Source organism: Electrona antarctica (genome assembly GCF_951216825.1).
Source record: "Electrona antarctica genome assembly, chromosome: 13".
NCBI classification, from domain to species: domain Eukaryota; kingdom Metazoa; phylum Chordata; class Actinopteri; order Myctophiformes; family Myctophidae; genus Electrona; species Electrona antarctica.
In genome coordinates, this window is record NC_136794.1 from 44944824 (window position 1) to 44961970 (window position 17147).

At 43.1% G+C, this 17147-nt stretch overlaps 1 protein-coding gene across 2 annotated transcripts in view; it reads right to left on the minus strand.

Moving 5' to 3' along the window:
- LOC306935841 (limbic system-associated membrane protein-like) overlaps window positions 1-17147 on the minus strand; it is a 669232-nt gene that overhangs the window by 225181 nt on the left and 426904 nt on the right. The window lies entirely within an intron of this gene.

The window sequence follows — 17147 nt, forward strand, 5'->3', positions numbered from 1 at the left end:
ATGTACTTCAAACACATTCAAACTTTCATGTTCTATGAGTGTTGGAACATTATCGGTTCTTGCCCACTGCGTGGGGATGTTTACTACAGATACCGCCATACCGATGCCAGTTTTGGAATACACTGCTTAACCCATTTTGGTGTTTTAAAGCATTATGTTATACTTTAGCTATTGAAAAATAGCAGATCTATTATAAAAAATCACACCCGTGTGAACTGAGTGGTGTAAGGTTTTATATAGCATGATCAGCTGTGGTCTGACGTAATGTCTGACGTAATGAAATAAGGTAAGGTATTATGTAGCCTGATCAGCTCTGATCTGACGTAATGAAATCACACCCGGATGTGATTTCACAACTGGCTTTTTCTGTGCAGAGAAAATGACCATGGTTGCTACGGTCATCCAGTTCACCCGGGTGTGATTTAATTACGTCAGAAATTATTTTGAACATAGCAACCATGCTCATTTTTTTCTGCACACAAAAGCCAGTTGTAGGAGTGGTTTACACCACTCAAAAATAGCAGATCTATCGTAGCGCGCCACTCGATCTGCTATTTTTGAAAATTGTGAAAATGTGCCAAATTTGGAATTTATATTTTTTCAGAACGAATTTTTAACTCAAATCTTTGCTTCTGGGGGGTCCCTGGAACAACATTATTTTCAGATGGGGGTTGGAGGACAATTACATATAATGTTTGGGGTCCTTGACAACACCACTGATAGGTATTTCAGAAAACTGGAGGATTCAGGCCTAAATGGGTTAAAATACTGGGTTTAATTAGTATAATTGGTAAGACCTGTGCAGGAGGTAAGGAAGCCCAATTTCTTTCCCATATGGCTGCTGAGCATAGAGCCTATTTAACACACTCGGTGCCGGGATGCCTTCAAAATAGGAGCTCTGGGGTTCCGGAAAGACATGGCCGCTTTTACTCTGAAGCCAGATAAATATTTTGTTAGCTTTACTTGGTCTCGAGTCTATTATATCGCTAGAAGCTCCAAAGCATTCATATTTTGAACGAGAGGCATGTTGAAGTCAGAAATGAAGCGCGTAGTATATCCATCAGATCAAAACCACGGAGAGCGCCCTGGATTATAGGAAAGAGGCATTATTTCTGCCGCATTAACAGCTAATCGAACGGTAAGCTAATATGAAGGCAGAGCGAAGCGACGGGTGCCTGAGAGTCTCAGTCAAAAATTTAAAAAAAGGAAAAAAAATCTGAATATTCTTCTCTCGCCTGATATCATTGAGGACGCGCTAGGACGTGTACACACATCCTTTGTTTGATTGATTGATTGATAATTGTATTATTTATTATTACAATAAGATGCAAAACAGTACAGGGTACAGTAACGCACATTTGGCCAAAAGGACATCACCGAAGAAAGACCTTGCGGTCTTGTTTCCATCCGGGTCCCATGCATGCATTCACAACAACATCAACAATAACAACAACAACAATTTAAATATCTCAACAAGACATTAAATCTATGTACGGGTTGGAATAGAAATTAATTGGAGAGGGGGGGGGGGGGGGGGGTAGAGTTATGGCTTCTGTTGATCGGATGACAGTGACAGGTGCATTTTCAGTCCTTTCTTAAAGGAAACTAGTGATTTGCTAGTTTTGAGGGAAGGGGGCAAGGCATTCCACACCTGAGTGGCAGTGTTGTGGAAGGTGAATTTACCCATATTTGTTCTAAAGATTGGTGGTACCAGATCATTATTCACACTCCCTCTAGTACGCGTCGATTGGGTTCCCTAGGACGTGAGGAGCCGTCCTACGGACGGAAACGGTTAAAGACCATTAATGCCATCCATGCACTTTGGGAAATGAGTTCCGTGCAGATGCGACGCACTCATGACACCATGTGAAGGCAGTGGCATTAACCCATTCTGACCTGAGATCAGATTCTACAAATATCTTCTACATCCTGACAGTTCTCTGAAAAAGCTATGTTTCTATGTCAGTGGTTCTTCGATTTTTCAAAAATAGCAGACCTACAAGCTCGTAGCGTGCCACTCGGTGGCGCGCTATGAGCTTGTAGATCTGCTATTTTTCAATAGCTAAAGCATGACATAATGCTAACACCAAAAGGGGTTCCCGCCCAAAATGGGTTAACATCAAGATGACAACGGGGAAAGGGCATTACTCTAATTAACATTCATCATCATCATCATCATCATCGCCAGGGATGGAAGAAGTACTGCACCCTATTGTAGAACTATAGTCTGTTACAAGTACAAGTTCGGGATTCAAAATGTACTTGAGTAAAAGCAAAAAGGTATTGGCATCAAAATTTACTTGTTTAGTCAATACATCAACAATGCATTTATAATCCATTTCTAATGGATGAAGCCTTGGCCTGGAAGAGAGGTCATCAGGTGGTCTCCAACCTTCTTAAGAGTGTTTCAACCCTCAACCCTCAACCACTCTCCAGTTGGCGGGTCATCAGTGATTGGCCAAGTCACTGCCCCACTCTCCTTTCCAGCTATAGACAAATGCACTGAGGTGCAACCAGCACCAGCCAGCATTGGCCACACCCGGCCAACAGGGAAGTCCGTGTCCTGCCGGCCAGGTGCAGCAAACCAGTGCTGACCACACCCCAGTGACCGCCGGTGCCGCGCCCGGCGGAATGTGTCATTCAGCATAATGTAATCGGCTGCGTATGTCGGTCATTATGTTGTTGTTGTCAGTCGGCCAATCAGGGATTGGCTGATGACGTAACGACTGGGTATGTATGTGGTAAATGTATACAAATAAATAAATGAAAGAATCCTAAAAATTTTAGCAAATGTACTTGGTTAACCCATTTTGACCTGAGATCAGATTCTAAAAATGTCTTCTACATCCTGACAGTTTTCTGAAAAAGCTATGTTTCTATGTCAGTCGTTCTTCGATTTTTCAAAAATAGCAGACCTACAAGCTTGCAGCGCGCCACCGAGCTTGTAGATCTGCTATTTTTCAATAGCTAAAGCATAACATAATGCTAACACCAAAAGGGGTTCCCACCCAAAATGGGTTAAACTTTCCACCCCGGATCATCATCATCATCCTCATCATCCTCATCATCCTCATCATCATCATCATCATCATCATCATCATCATCATCATCCTCATCATCCTCCTCATCCTCATCATCATCATCATCATCATCATCATCCTCATCATCCTCCTCATCCTCATCATCATCATCATCATCATCATCATCATCCTCATCATCCTCCTCATCCTCATCATCATCATCATCCTCATCCTCATCATCATCATCATCATCATCATCATCATCTGATTTCACCGTCCTGTTTCTTTTGAGTGCAGTGTTAAAACAAAGTGACTTTAGAATATAGGGGTCAGAGACAGGCTACGGAGGACTGCAGAGCAGGACAGAGAGGCTCTCTCTCTCTATCCCATAATAGTTGTCAGGGAGGGTGCTGCGTGACTCGGCACCATTATTCACAGGCATTATCTGGGTCTTCTCACACGCAGATCCACGGAGGAGATGTGAAGGGACAAAAAGAAAAAAAACAAGCTTCAAAGTGACCGACCGACGCAGACGGCTCAGAACAGAATGTGTCGCGCAATCTACATCCTGCAGAGAGAGAGAGAGAGAGAGAGAGAGAGAGAGAGACAGACATTCGGTAGCTTCATCACTCAAAGCCTGTCTTTGTAGAGGGGTCTTCAACAGGGGGACAATGAGGACCCTAGGGGGGGGGGACTCATAGCTACTACCCGCCAAATCTTTGTGTGATTGAATATTATACCACATAGCGTCATTATTCTGAGTGGAAATAGCAGATCAACAATCTCACAATGCCTCGTGCTGCGAGGCATTGTGAGCTTGTAGATCGGGCTATTTAGAGTAAAGCCCTAACCACACCAAAGGGTCAAGACGGTTTTAGCGTTGTCCCAGTGATATGTGATATGTCACTGCGTGAAAAGAGGAGTTAACGGGCAAATTATGGGCACTGTATTTTGCCCCTAAACCTCAAGTTTAGCAGCATATACAGTTAATATACGGTAATATACAGGTGTGATGGTACAATTCGGGAGTTTACCGGAGTTTGTTGGAAAGTTTAACGGGAGTTTCCTGTAATATACACATCCGTATTACATGCTTTTTGCGCAGTGTGTCCTGTTGCACGTTGACGCGCATCGTCCCACGTGATGCGACGCATGGAATTCAGTGGCCCAAACCACACCAAAGGGTCACCATGCAACTGCAACCGTTTGGACCCAAGGAGTTGCACGGTGACCCTTTGGTGTGGTTAGGGCTTAAGAGTGAAAGGTCAGGTCAAGTATTGACGGTTTAAGTGTTTAAATGACAAAAAATACACGTCGTTAACCCTTATCCCTAAACGTATTTGCCATTTTTTTACTATTTTAAAAAACCTTTTAAAATAGTTAAAATAGCTGATCTACAAGCTCACAACGTCTCGATGTAGATCGGCTAGTTGAACTATTTTAAAAATGTTTTTCAAAATAGTAAAAAATGGCAAATAAGTTCAGGGATAAGGGATAAGGGTTGTGCGAGATGGAGCCCATAGTGTTTGTTCATGAGCTTATACCGGGCTCTCATTGACTCCAATGAGCTGGTTACCGGGCTCTCATTGACTCCAATGAGCTGGTTGCCGGGCTCTCACTGACTCCAATGAGCTGGTTACCAGGCTCTCATTGACTCCAATGAGCTGGTTACCAGGCTCTCATTGACTCCAATGAGCTGGTTACCAGGCTCTCATTGACTCCAATGAGCTGGTTGCCGGGCTCTCACTGACTCCAATGAGCTGGTTACCAGGCTCTCATTGACTCCAATGAGCTGGTTACCAAGCTCTCATTGACTCCAATGAGCTGGTTACCAGGCTCTCATTGACTCCAATGAGCTGGTTACCGGGCTCTCACTGACTCCAATGAGCTGGTTACCTGGCTCTCATTGACTCCAATGAGCTGGTTACCGGGCTCTCACTGACTCCAATGAGCTGGTTACCTGGCTCTCATTGACTCCAATGAGCTGGTTACCGGGCTCTCATTGACTCCAATGAGCTGGTTACCGGGCTCTCATTGACTCCAATGAGCTGGTTACCAGGCTCTCACTGACTCCAATGAGCTGGTTACCAGGCTCTCATTGACTCCAATGAGCTGGTTACCGGGCTCTCATTGACTCCAATGAGCTGGTTACCGGGCTCTCATTGACTCCAATGAGCTGGTTACCGGGCTCTCATTGACTCCAATGAGCTGGTTACCGCGCTCTCATTGACTCCAATGAGCTGGTTACCGGGCTCTCATTGACTCCAATGAGCTGGTTACCGCGCTCTCATTGACTCCAATGAGCTGGTTACCGCGCTCTCATTGACTCCAATGAGCTGGTTACCAGGCTCTCATTGACTCCAATGAGCTGGTTACCGGGCTCTCACTGACTCCAATGAGCTGGTTACCAGGCTCTCACTGACTCCAATGAGCTGGTTACCAGGCTCTCACTGACTCCAATGAGCTGGTTACCGGGCTCTCATTGACTCCAATGAGCTGGTTACCGGGCTCTCATTGACTCCAATGAGCTGGTTACCAGGCTCTCATTGACTCCAATGAGCTGGTTACCGGGCTCTCACTGACTCCAATGAGCTGGTTACCAGGCTCTCATTGACTCCAATGAGCTGGTTACCGCGCTCTCATTACAATTTACAATTTACAATTTAGGCATTTAGCAGACGCTCTTAATCCAGAGCGACTTACATTAAGCAATAACAAAAAGCATGGCATACATCACATGTATAAAAAGTAGTTATCATGAATCATGCGTAAACTAAGAACGTAACAGTGGAGTATCTATGTAAACTATACATACTATACTATATAATATATTATACATGTGTACTATAAAGTGCTATGACTACATAAAGTGCAATTCTAGAGCTGTCTACATAACAAGCTATAATTGACTCCATTGACTCCAATGAGCTGGTTACCTGGCTCTCATTGACTCCAATGAGCTGGTTACCTGGCTCTCATTGACTCCAATGAGCTGGTTACCAGGCTCTCATTGACTCCAATGAGCTGGTTACCTGGCTCTCACTGACTCCAATGAGCTGGTTACCGGGCTCTCACTGACTCCAATGAGCTGGTTACCAGGCTCTCACTGACTCCAATGAGCTGGTTACCAGGCTCTCACTGACTCCAATGCATTCCACCGATTGCATGATAGCAAAAATAACAATGGTGTCCCTACCTTCTTTTTCATATACCTTGCTTTACGGGCTGACAATCTTCCTTATTCACGTCTGAATCTACAGCGCCGTCCGTGGTTTTGATCAGATCGCCGATGTTCTGTCCTGATTTCAGACTTCATCATGATCTCGTTTAGAATATGAACGCTTCTAAAGAGAGATCAGTTTTACGTGGGCGATGTAGTAAAGGGTGGGGGGGGTGGGGGGGGGGGGGGGGTTCAGAGTAAAATCTCACTCATCATCTGCCTGGCACTCATAGCGCCTTTATTCTGAAAAGATTCCCCCGGCACCTAAATTGTTACGCCACGACATTGTCTGATACAATAGCCTATAGTTACATTATTGATTGATTAGATAATTGCACACCACTCTGCAGCCGCAATGAGGTGCTGCAGGGCCAGGATTACATTACATAAAAAGTAATAGATCAATAAGAATGAAATCCACTACAGCCTCTGAAACAGTGTTCAAAGTGAGTTAGCAGTTATTTAAACCATTCTGGGCTGGAACCCGTTTGGTGTTTTAACTAAGCATTATGTTATACTTTAGCTATTGAAAAATAGCAGATCTACAAGCTCATAGGGCGGCACCGAGTGGCACGCTACGAGCTTGTAGGTCTGCTATTTTTTTAAGTCGTTAAAACGTGGCGTAAATCTTTATATATTCTTTCAAAGTGAACGTTTTTAACTCATATCTTTGCTTCTGGGAGGGTCCCCTGGAACAACATATTTTCAGATGGGGGTCGGCGGGCCAATTACAAATAATTTTGGGGGTCCTTGACATGAAAATGTTTGAGAACCACTGACATCTGAATCATAGGTTTTTCAGAAAAATTCTATTTCATTTCCAGGGGTTTAGCTTGACTGTGTCCATCATGTGTTGTTTTCATTCTTCACTCCACCAGGCGCTGCCACACATGGCGAGAAGGTCAAGGCAGTGTGGAACCGATTATAGCAGAATAAAGGGATGTATAGCGTATGACATATATTGTACAAACTGCTGAGACAAGTCCCTTGACCTATTGAGCATTTCCCACACAGACGAGAGGCATCCTGCACTGGATCATGTCATTTAGTAGGAGAGAAAATGCAGCCTATGCACAATTTCACATTGTATTGGGGATTGTATGGCATCTATGGACCTTAAAGTGGATATTTCTAATACAGGCTTCCCACATCTCACCCACCCACTTCTTTCTGCTTCGGCCTTCTTTAACCCTATAAAAGCCTTGAAAGCATCTGTGTAATTTTAGATTTATATATACTTTTTTTTTTGGGGGGGGGGGGGTTATTTTAGAAGGCTTTTTTTTTTTTTAGAAGGCATTTGTAGAATTGGCCTCAGGTCATGATGGGTTCAAATAGTTTGATGGAGCGTTGTTTAGGGCAGGGGTTCTCAACATTCTTGGCCGGGGACCCCCGAAAATGTTTTGGCAACGTCTCGGGACCCCCGCCCCGCCCCCTCCCGACCCCCAATATAAATGGACCGCTACAATAACCTTAATAATAGAGACAATACACCATAAATAAATACTGAAACCAGATATAATCATTAAGCAAAGTTAATGCATGCACTTTGTGTACTATGTAATCTCTTAATTTCCATTTTACAGCCATTCAGTTTGAAAATAATTTGGGGACGCCCCAAAATAATTTTGCGACCCCCCCGAGGGGTCACGACCCATGGGTTGAGAACCCCTGGTTTAGGGTGCAGTACGTAGTTCAGACTAGTCATTGGTCCGACAAACGACAACCCACCTCAAACCCTAACCTAACCATAAACCGCATGTCCGACATGCGGGATGTCGGACATGTCGGACTCCGTTGGAATTACTTGCGGATCCCGTTGTTTATGGTATGAATAATAGCCTACTACAGGAGGGCCCAAAAGGTGATCTACCAGTGGATCACACAGGCTGTGATCTACATGGACCTAAAAATACATTATTTGAATGTAAAATAAATAAATAAAACAGGGCATTTGTGAGCTTGTCATTTTGAAATAGCTCTCAATTAAAAATAAATCACACCCGTGTGAAGTAAGTGGTGCAACTCCGTGTGGGGGTCCCCGGGGGGTCCCCGGAAGTTCCTGACCCGCAGGAACGCGTCCAAGATGCTGGCCAGGTTACGGCGAGCCGCCCCGTGTCCGAAACGGTCGAGAAATGACAGAGTTACCATGTGGGCTGCTCAGCAGTGAAACTTGGTTTTGAAAACCAACCAAATGCTATTTTCGTGCTCAGACACAGCCAGCCACTCAGCCAGCCAGCCAGCCATTTTAGAAATGTGCAGACGCCCCGTATATTGTTGGTTTGCTCACTGTGAGAAAACAATGTTGCACATGAAGCAAATCATCTGGGGACCCCCCTGGGGTCTCAGATAATCTGGGGACCCCCCTGGGGTCTCTGATAATCCAGAGGAGCAGGCAGGTTGTATAGTGGAGTCAATGGAGAGCATCCATCCACCAATCCTCTGTGGTCTGTTCTGATAACGGCTGATTGTATAACCATGGAGGTTGATAATCCTGTTGAACCCTGTTAGAGTGGAGAATGAAGCCGTCTGTCTGTCTGTCTGTCTGTCTGTCTGTCTGTCTGTCTGTCTGTCTGTCTGTCTGTCTGTGCATACAGAACATGCACACACTTCCGTTTCAACGTTGCAGTACATTTTGTTCTATACTGTCAATCAAATTAGTCACAGCATAATTACCTAGGTTGCTGCTTAGCAGAAATGGATCCTTAAAGGTGTAGTGAAATGAAAAATACGTTTTTCACACTTTTAGACCATATCCATGGTCATCAAATGGGCATACCTAACAATGGATGCCAAAACATTTTGAAAATTCTCATTTTTGTGTGTTTTTATATCAAAAGTCCATACAAAATATTTTGTATTACTTCCTGAAAACGAAAACGTGCTGCGTGATGACGTGTCGAGGCCCACATCGATAAAAGCCAATAAAAATGAAGCTCACCAGTTTAATTCCCCATATCTCCGCATCCGTCCAGCACAGGCTGCACAGCTGCTACTGATTACAGAAATCTTCCGTTTTTATTCCCATTCAAGATAACATCCAGAGAGTGTATTACTCGGTTTCAACTTAATCATCACGCTAAAAAATGTATCTGAAAACATTATAGGGTAGAAAAAAGCCACATTAAGTGTAAACTGGTAAATCTGGCAGACTATCTGATTTGTAAACAAACATCCACACGCTGTCCTGCGTAGCATAGCTACCCGTCCCTAGCTACCGTCCCATCCCCTGAAGGGATGCGACACTCTGATTGGTTCAGAAACTTCATAGCGGTGTTTCAACTTGAGACCGTCTGAAACTTCAAAATAAAATGTCCACCATTTCCGTTTCACTACGCCTTTAACCGTTTCCCCTGCACCAAAAAAACGTAGCCTGCGTTATTTGTCGGGAAGCGACGCTTCCCAAAATACGTATCCTACGTTTACTCAGTTGTATAAATGTGTTTGATCCGATCTAGTGGAAAGGCTACTCACATTAGCTTCGGATGGCAATGTTATTAATTAATCCCGGCGGAAATTGTGTTAAAGGAGAATTCCATGCTAGAAGGCTTTCTTACCTTTATTTGTAGTTGTTACGTCCCCACCAAAGAGGTCCAGGTGTTATTTTGTGCAAAGCATATTATTGGCTATTTCCCCTACCATAAGCCCACAATGCATATGCCTATCTCACAGCCCCATTTCCACGCCCACTTCCGGTAGATTGTGGTGTCATTTAACATTAGGTATTTACACTTTTTTTCTCTGGAGAATCTAAGTACATTTCCTAATGTTAAAATGTCAAAGACCGATAATAATATGAAGAAAACACAATGGTATAACAACTCAAACTAGAAAAAGTGCCCTTCTGGGCACAGGTCTCCACCAGGAGGATAGGACTGTGTGAGATGTTTGGCAAAATGTTTAGGATTAATATAAACATGTTTTTGAGGCATTTTGTTCCAAAAATGTGTTTTGCAAAAATCAACCTGTTGGTGGCGCTATAACAGGCCAATGTGTAAATGGTGGGATATATTCCTCAGCCTAGTAAGAACATGTGTGAAAGATTTCACGTAAATTGCATGCTGCGTTCATGATTTGAGGCTTTTGTTCAAAACGGGGCAATCTTGCAAACTGTGAAAGCTAATTATAGCCAATTAGGATGGAATATGAAATATCGGACAGATCCGACTTGAGCACATGACCATAGAGATAGTGTGTAACGATTTGTGAGATTTTTGGACAGAATCTGGAGGAGTAATATCAAAAAATGTGTTTTACAAAAGTCGGCCTCTTGGTGGCGCTATAAAAGGCAGATGCGGAAAATGCAGGTCAACGGTTTGTCCTTGGCCTCTAGGGAGTGTGCATGCAACGTTTCACGCAGATCGGTGCAGTTTTAGGTAAAAAAATTGAAAAGCTGCCTCATGGTGGCGCTATAACAGGCCGTTCTGGAAAATGTGGGGCAGAGGTTCATCGTTGGCATCCAGGGAGTGTGTGTGCAAAGTTTGGCATCGACCGGGTTAACGGTGCCGGAGATTAGCTGGTAACAGACGGACGGAAGGACGGACACACACACACACACACACGGACACACGGACGGAGTGCAAAACATACTCTCTCCCCATGCCTTCAGCCACAATAAGTGGCTTGTGAAAATACCTCTTTTAACATGGAAGCCTATGGACCGGAAAAAAGAATAACACCACTAGCTCTAAGAGGGGGCGTAAAAAGGGGGCGGGGAAATGCTGTGAGATAGGCCTATTGCATTGAATTGCATTGAATTGAATGGGGCTATGGGGTGTTGTGCTAATTCGCTTATTTCCATCGCTCAAAAAATATACTCTTTTTTTGTATATATCCTCTCTTCATAATGTAAATAGTATCCCAAGCGGCACACTTTACTACTTATTTCGATGGAAATAAGCGAATTAGCACAAAAACCCAACCCCCATTGAGGGCTTATATAATATTAGGGGAAATAGCCAATTATGCACTTTTGCACAAAATAACACCTGGACCTCTTTGGTGGGGACGTAACAACTACAAATAAAGGTAAGAAATCCTTCTAGCATGATGGAATTCTCCTTTAAGATAATTTGGTGAATGGAAGTCCTTTGCACCACCTCAAAGGAGCCCAGCATACAGATACAGCCTCTATATAGCATTTGAAGATAGTGGAATAATTGCCTGGCTTTGAGAGACTATTATCAAAAAATAACTTTTGTTTTATTGCAAAAGTTACACAGAATGACTTGAAGTGCATCCTTAGGTTTGCCTGATTGGTTTATTGTCAGAGTGGTTCTTGATGGTGAAAATCCCTCATTGGTTTGACGATAAGAACTTCAACGATCAGACCATGAGACAAACCATTTTTATCCCATTTAGGCGTAAAAAAAAAAAGAAAAAAAAACGTTTGCTCTGAAAGAATATATATTCAAAGATTTGTGCCGCATTTTTACGATTTTTCTAAAATAGCAGACCTACAAGCTCGTAGCGCGCCACTCGGTGGCGCGCTATGAGCTTGTAGATCTGCTATTTTTCAATAGCTAAAGTATAACATAATTAATTTAGTTAAAACACCAAAAGGGTTATTTCAGTTAGTTGATTTCATTAATGTACAATTTGTGGGTTTTTTACATTGTATTTCAGACTTTTTTATTTTATACATGAATGTTGAGTACTGGTGTTGTTGTTTTGTCCTGTATCTGTTTTGTAATTTTCATGTATCTGTTGTTTGTCCTGTCTTAAACTTCAATAAAAATACTTGAAAAAAAAAAAAAAAACACCAAAAGGGGTTCCCGTCCAGAATGGGTTAAACTCCAGAGTTCTAGATAATGAGCATGCTAACATCAAATGTAGTGGGTGTGATTTGCAGTGTTGTGTTTGTTTTTGGACTCGTCGGTCCTGGCTGTGTTTTGAAAAAGTGATGCTGCTGCCTATCTTAATTCTCTCTGTTCTTTTTCAAAGCAATTTTTGCTTGATGGAATTCATTGCATCTAAAATATGTATCTTTTTTTTTTTATCCAGCTAATTATCTTTCATCATTTCCCCTACATTTCATCTCTTAATAACACAATTAATTTGAATGATAATGATGTGTTTCAGAGCAAATTAACATTATTATGCATGGTGAATTTCAGTCCAATCACAAGTCATCAGCTTTAATTTTATGACTCGCTTTTAGTAATTATTTATTTCAGATTGATAGAGTATTTTATTTGTGCACTATTTATTTGATTAATTTATGAACGTCTGCTCTCTTTTACTAGGAGAAACAGTATCAATGCAAGATCGAACTTGTAGATCGGCTATTTTCAAATGTTTTGCTCTTTCTTATATCATTTGACAATTTGGCCAATATTTGAGCAGTTTTTACAGTAGGCCTATAGTTTGTTCATTGTCTCCACCAGGCCAAAGGCATGGGGAGATAGTATGTTTTGCACTCGTCCGTCCATGTGTCCGTGTGTCCGTCCGTCCGTTACCAGCTAATCTCTGGCCCCGTTAACCTGGTTGATGCCATACTTTGCACACACTCCCTGGATCCCTGTTCGGGGACAGCCTTAGAGGCCACAGAAGTGAACCTTTCAAGTCTGTTTTCTCAACTCGCTGTTTTCTGCAAGACATTACTCTATAAGCCATACCTCCAAAACTGGTGGGTCAAACTGAACAACCAATATGTAAATTTGAAGCTGTGATTCCCTGCTTTCATATGACATGAAAAAAAGCGAAAATTAAATGGCAGTCCCTCAGTCAGAATTAGTCACATATACATACATTGGGTCTGTAAGGCTAAATCTCATCAGATGGTAGTCTGTGGCTCCAATGCAGAACCAACAATGGGCCTTGATATGAAAATGGTTGAAAACCACATGGTCTAAATGTTGGATTCACTGAACTACTTGGTGATTCATATAGCAGTGATTCACTGAACTACTTGGTGATTCATATAGCAGTGATTCACTGAACTACTTGGTGATTCATATAGCAGTGATTCACTGAACTACTTGGTGATTCATATAGCAGTGATTCACTGAACTACTTGGTGATTCATATAGCAGTGATTCACTGAACTACTTGGTGATTCATATAGCAGTGATTCACTGAACTACTTGGTGATTCATATAGCAGTGATTCACTGAACTACTTGGTGATTCATATAGCAGTGATTCACTGAACTACTTGGTGATTCATATAGCAGTGATTCACTGAACTACTTGGTGATTCATATAGCAGTGGTTCCCAAAGTGGGGTCCGGGGACCCCCAGGGGTACTTGAGGGAGTTCCAGGGGGGACCCAGCTAAATGATAATTTGTAACCAAATGGACCCTTATGGGTCTGTAACTCAGAGAGTGTACAAATGGTACACTCTCAGAGTTAAATTAACAGCGGTTTTAGAATATAAATTGGGGTACCAGAGATATAAATGCCATTAAATCGGGGGTCCGTTGCATAATGCGTGTGAAACTGGGGGGGTCCTTGAAATTAATATGTTTCAGAATCACTGCTAGAGCCGTAAAAATCCTCCCTTATCGGGGTCACTGGCATATGTTTTCAAATGAGGGGTCCGTGGCCTAATAAATCTTGATTTGGGGGTCCTTGACACGAAAAAGTTTGGGAACCAGTGTCATATAGAACTCCTATCCAGACCATTCAGAGGAGTTGACTGCGTGGTCTCCTGTAATGGAGACCTTCCTGTCTGGGCTTCCAGAACGGAACAAAATTAGAATTGATTCCGACTTCATTGATTCCTTTTCATCCGTGTGTCCTACTTGGCAAACATTCATTCTAGAAATGAGGACATGCCATAATGTGTAGTGACAACCGCTTTACTTCCACCCTATCTATTGGTAATCATTGCTATAGAGCAGCAGCCCCCAAACCTTATTGGCCGTGAACCCCCTGTTACCTCCTGACCTAGCTGACGCACCCCCCCCCCGCCCCCCCCCCCCCCCCCCCCCCCCCCCAGTGCCTGCAAGTCGTGTTGTATTTGGCCTGAAAATGATACGTTTTTGAATATGATTATCACAGAATGTCACTGGACTAAACGAGACACGCAGCTGTTATACTCCCACAACTGCTCGATACATCTCCTTACAACAGTGGTTTACTGCTCTATACATCTCCTTACAACAGTGGTTTACTGCTCTATACATCTCCTTACAACAGTGGTTTACTGCTCTATACATCTCCTTACAACAGTGGTTTACCGTATTTTGCCGTTTGGCCTAAATAACACCATGAAACCGCCCAGGCGGTGGCGTAACCGTCTGGGCACCCGACTGGTAATCCAGTTGCAGTGTGCCGCGGGTTCGACTCCCGAGCCCGACACAGCCTTTACTGCATGTCTTCCCCCATCTCTCTCCCGTTTCCTGTCAGCCTACTGTCTGTCCCTTCAAAAACCAATAAAAGGCGTAAGCCGCAAAAGAATATCTTTAAAAAAAAAAATAACACCATGAAACCGCCATTACACTTTTCATGTCACGCACCCCCTAGAGCAGGGGTTCTCAACCCGTGGGTCGCGACCCCTCGGGGGGGTCGCCAAATTATTTTGGGGGGTCCCCAAATTATATATAAAAAAAAACGTTTTCTTTTTTTTGCAACTGAATGGCTGGAAAATGGAAATTAAGAGTTTACATAGTACGTGGTACATGCATAAAGTTTCCTTAATGATTATATCTGGTTTCAGTATTCATTTATGATAGATTTTCTCTATTATTAAGGTCAGTTTGTATTGGGGGTGGGGAGGGGGGGCGGGGCGGGAGTCGCGAGACATGGCCAAAGCATTTCCAGGGGTCTCCAGCCAAAAACGTTGAGAACCCGTGCCCTCACATCACTCCAATCCTGGCCTCCCTGCACTGGCTTCCTGTGAATTTCAGGGTCCAGTTGAAGGTACTGGTGCTCACTTTTAGAGCTATGCATGGTCAGGCCCCGGATTACCTGACTGAACTTGTGCCAGGTTATGTGCCCAGAAGGGCCCTTAGGTCTGCAGAAAAGGGTCTGTTAGCCCCGCCCTCCACAAAATTAAAAAAACAAAGGTGACAAAGCATTTCAGGCTGTAGCGGCCAGACTTTGGAATGCTCTTCCACTAGCCCTGAGACTTGCCCCCTCTGTGGACATTTTTAAAAACAGCCTTAAAACTTGCCTCTTTAATCAAGCATTTGTGAATGGTTCAACCTGAATTATCTGTTTTGTTTTGTTTTTCCTTTACTTATTGACTCTTCATGCTTGTATTGTCATTTATTTGAGATGAATTGTACAGCAATTGTTTTATCTGCTTTGTTTTCGTTGTCTTGTATTTTATTGCATGTAAAGCACTTTGTGAGTCCTCTCTGTGAAAGGTGCTATATAAATAAAATGTACTTACTTACTTACTTACTAGAGGGCGTTCCCGCACCACAAGGGGTGCACGCACCACCGTTTGGGAACCCCTGCCAGTATAGAGGACTGAGCAGTGGTTTTCAACATACACTACATTCTTTAAATGTGTAGACTTTTTGTAAATCAATTAATCAAGTAATGCAGATGTTTAACAATAACGTAACCAATAACGTAACCAAATGGACCCGTATGGTTACGTCGGTCCATTTAACGCTCAAGAAGGTCTCTAGGGGTCCATTTGGTTACCAACTCCCCATCATTTAGCTCAAGGACCACAGGTGGTCCCCGGACCACCGGTTGAAAACCACTGCTATAAAGGAGGGCGTGCTCACAGCGCAAGGTGTTGTGAGCTTGTAGATCTGCAATGTTTTCCCTACAGATGCTAGGGTGCATCTTGCAAGTGGTTCATGTATAAACCACAAAATGGTATTGTATAGAGCAGGGGTTCTCAACCCGTGGGTCGCGACCCCTCGGGGGGGTCGCCAAATTATTTTAGGGGGTCCCCAAATTATAAAAAAAAAATAATAATAATAATAATAAGATTTTTTTTTTCACGATTTTTCATGATTTTTCAAAAATAGCAGACCTACAAGCTCGTAGCGCGCCACTCGGTGGCGCGCTATGAGCTTGTAGATCTGCTATTTTTCAATAGCTAAATTATAACAATGCTTAAAACACCAAAAGGGGTTCCCGCCCAAAATGGTTTAAGGTTATTGTAGCAGTCAATTTATATTGGGGGTCGGGAGGGGGCGGGGCGGGGGTCCCGAGACATTGCCAAAGCATTTCCGCGGGTCCCCGGCCAAAAACGTTGAGAACCCCTGGTATAGAGCACCGAAGTCTGACGTCACTTTCAGTAGAGGGCACCAACACACAGGTTCGTGTATTTTTTTATTTGTATTGAAATCTCCATATGGCGATTTTATGTCGCTTCATATAAGAACTGTGTTTGAAAAATAAACCGACCACCCCGGCGTTTCTGTCAGGGGAGTGGCTGTGCGTCGTTAATGATGTCCATTCATATTTGATACAGCCAGTTTCTAGAGAAAATGGAATTAATGTGACCGCAAAAGCCTTGAAACTACATATGAATGCAATGTCGCTGAGCATATACGTCACGCCCAGCTGTCAACATATTGCGTTCCTGAGATTCCTCGTTGACGTAAGCTCAGCTGGTGGTGACTCGACTCGTACTAACCACGATACATAATATATATCAATAAAATAAAAATTTAAATAAACGTAATTAACGTTCAGTTTCTGTTGTGCGACGGGCTGCGGGCAGAAGCAGCCTACCCGGAAATGTAGTCTCTGGGTTGTTTGGCTCGTTTCTAACGCTTATTTTGTTACTCTTTGGGTATATTTGTACATTTCCACCTTCAGTCGATGCTTCATATCCATATGAGTGAAAAAGCAGGGGTGATCGGTTTATTTTTCAAACACAGTTCTTATATGAGGTGATCTAAAATCCCCCTATGGAGAGTACAATGCTTATAAAAAAAATACACGAACCATGGGACTGGCGCCCTCTACTGATAGTAGAGGGCAGTGACGTCAGG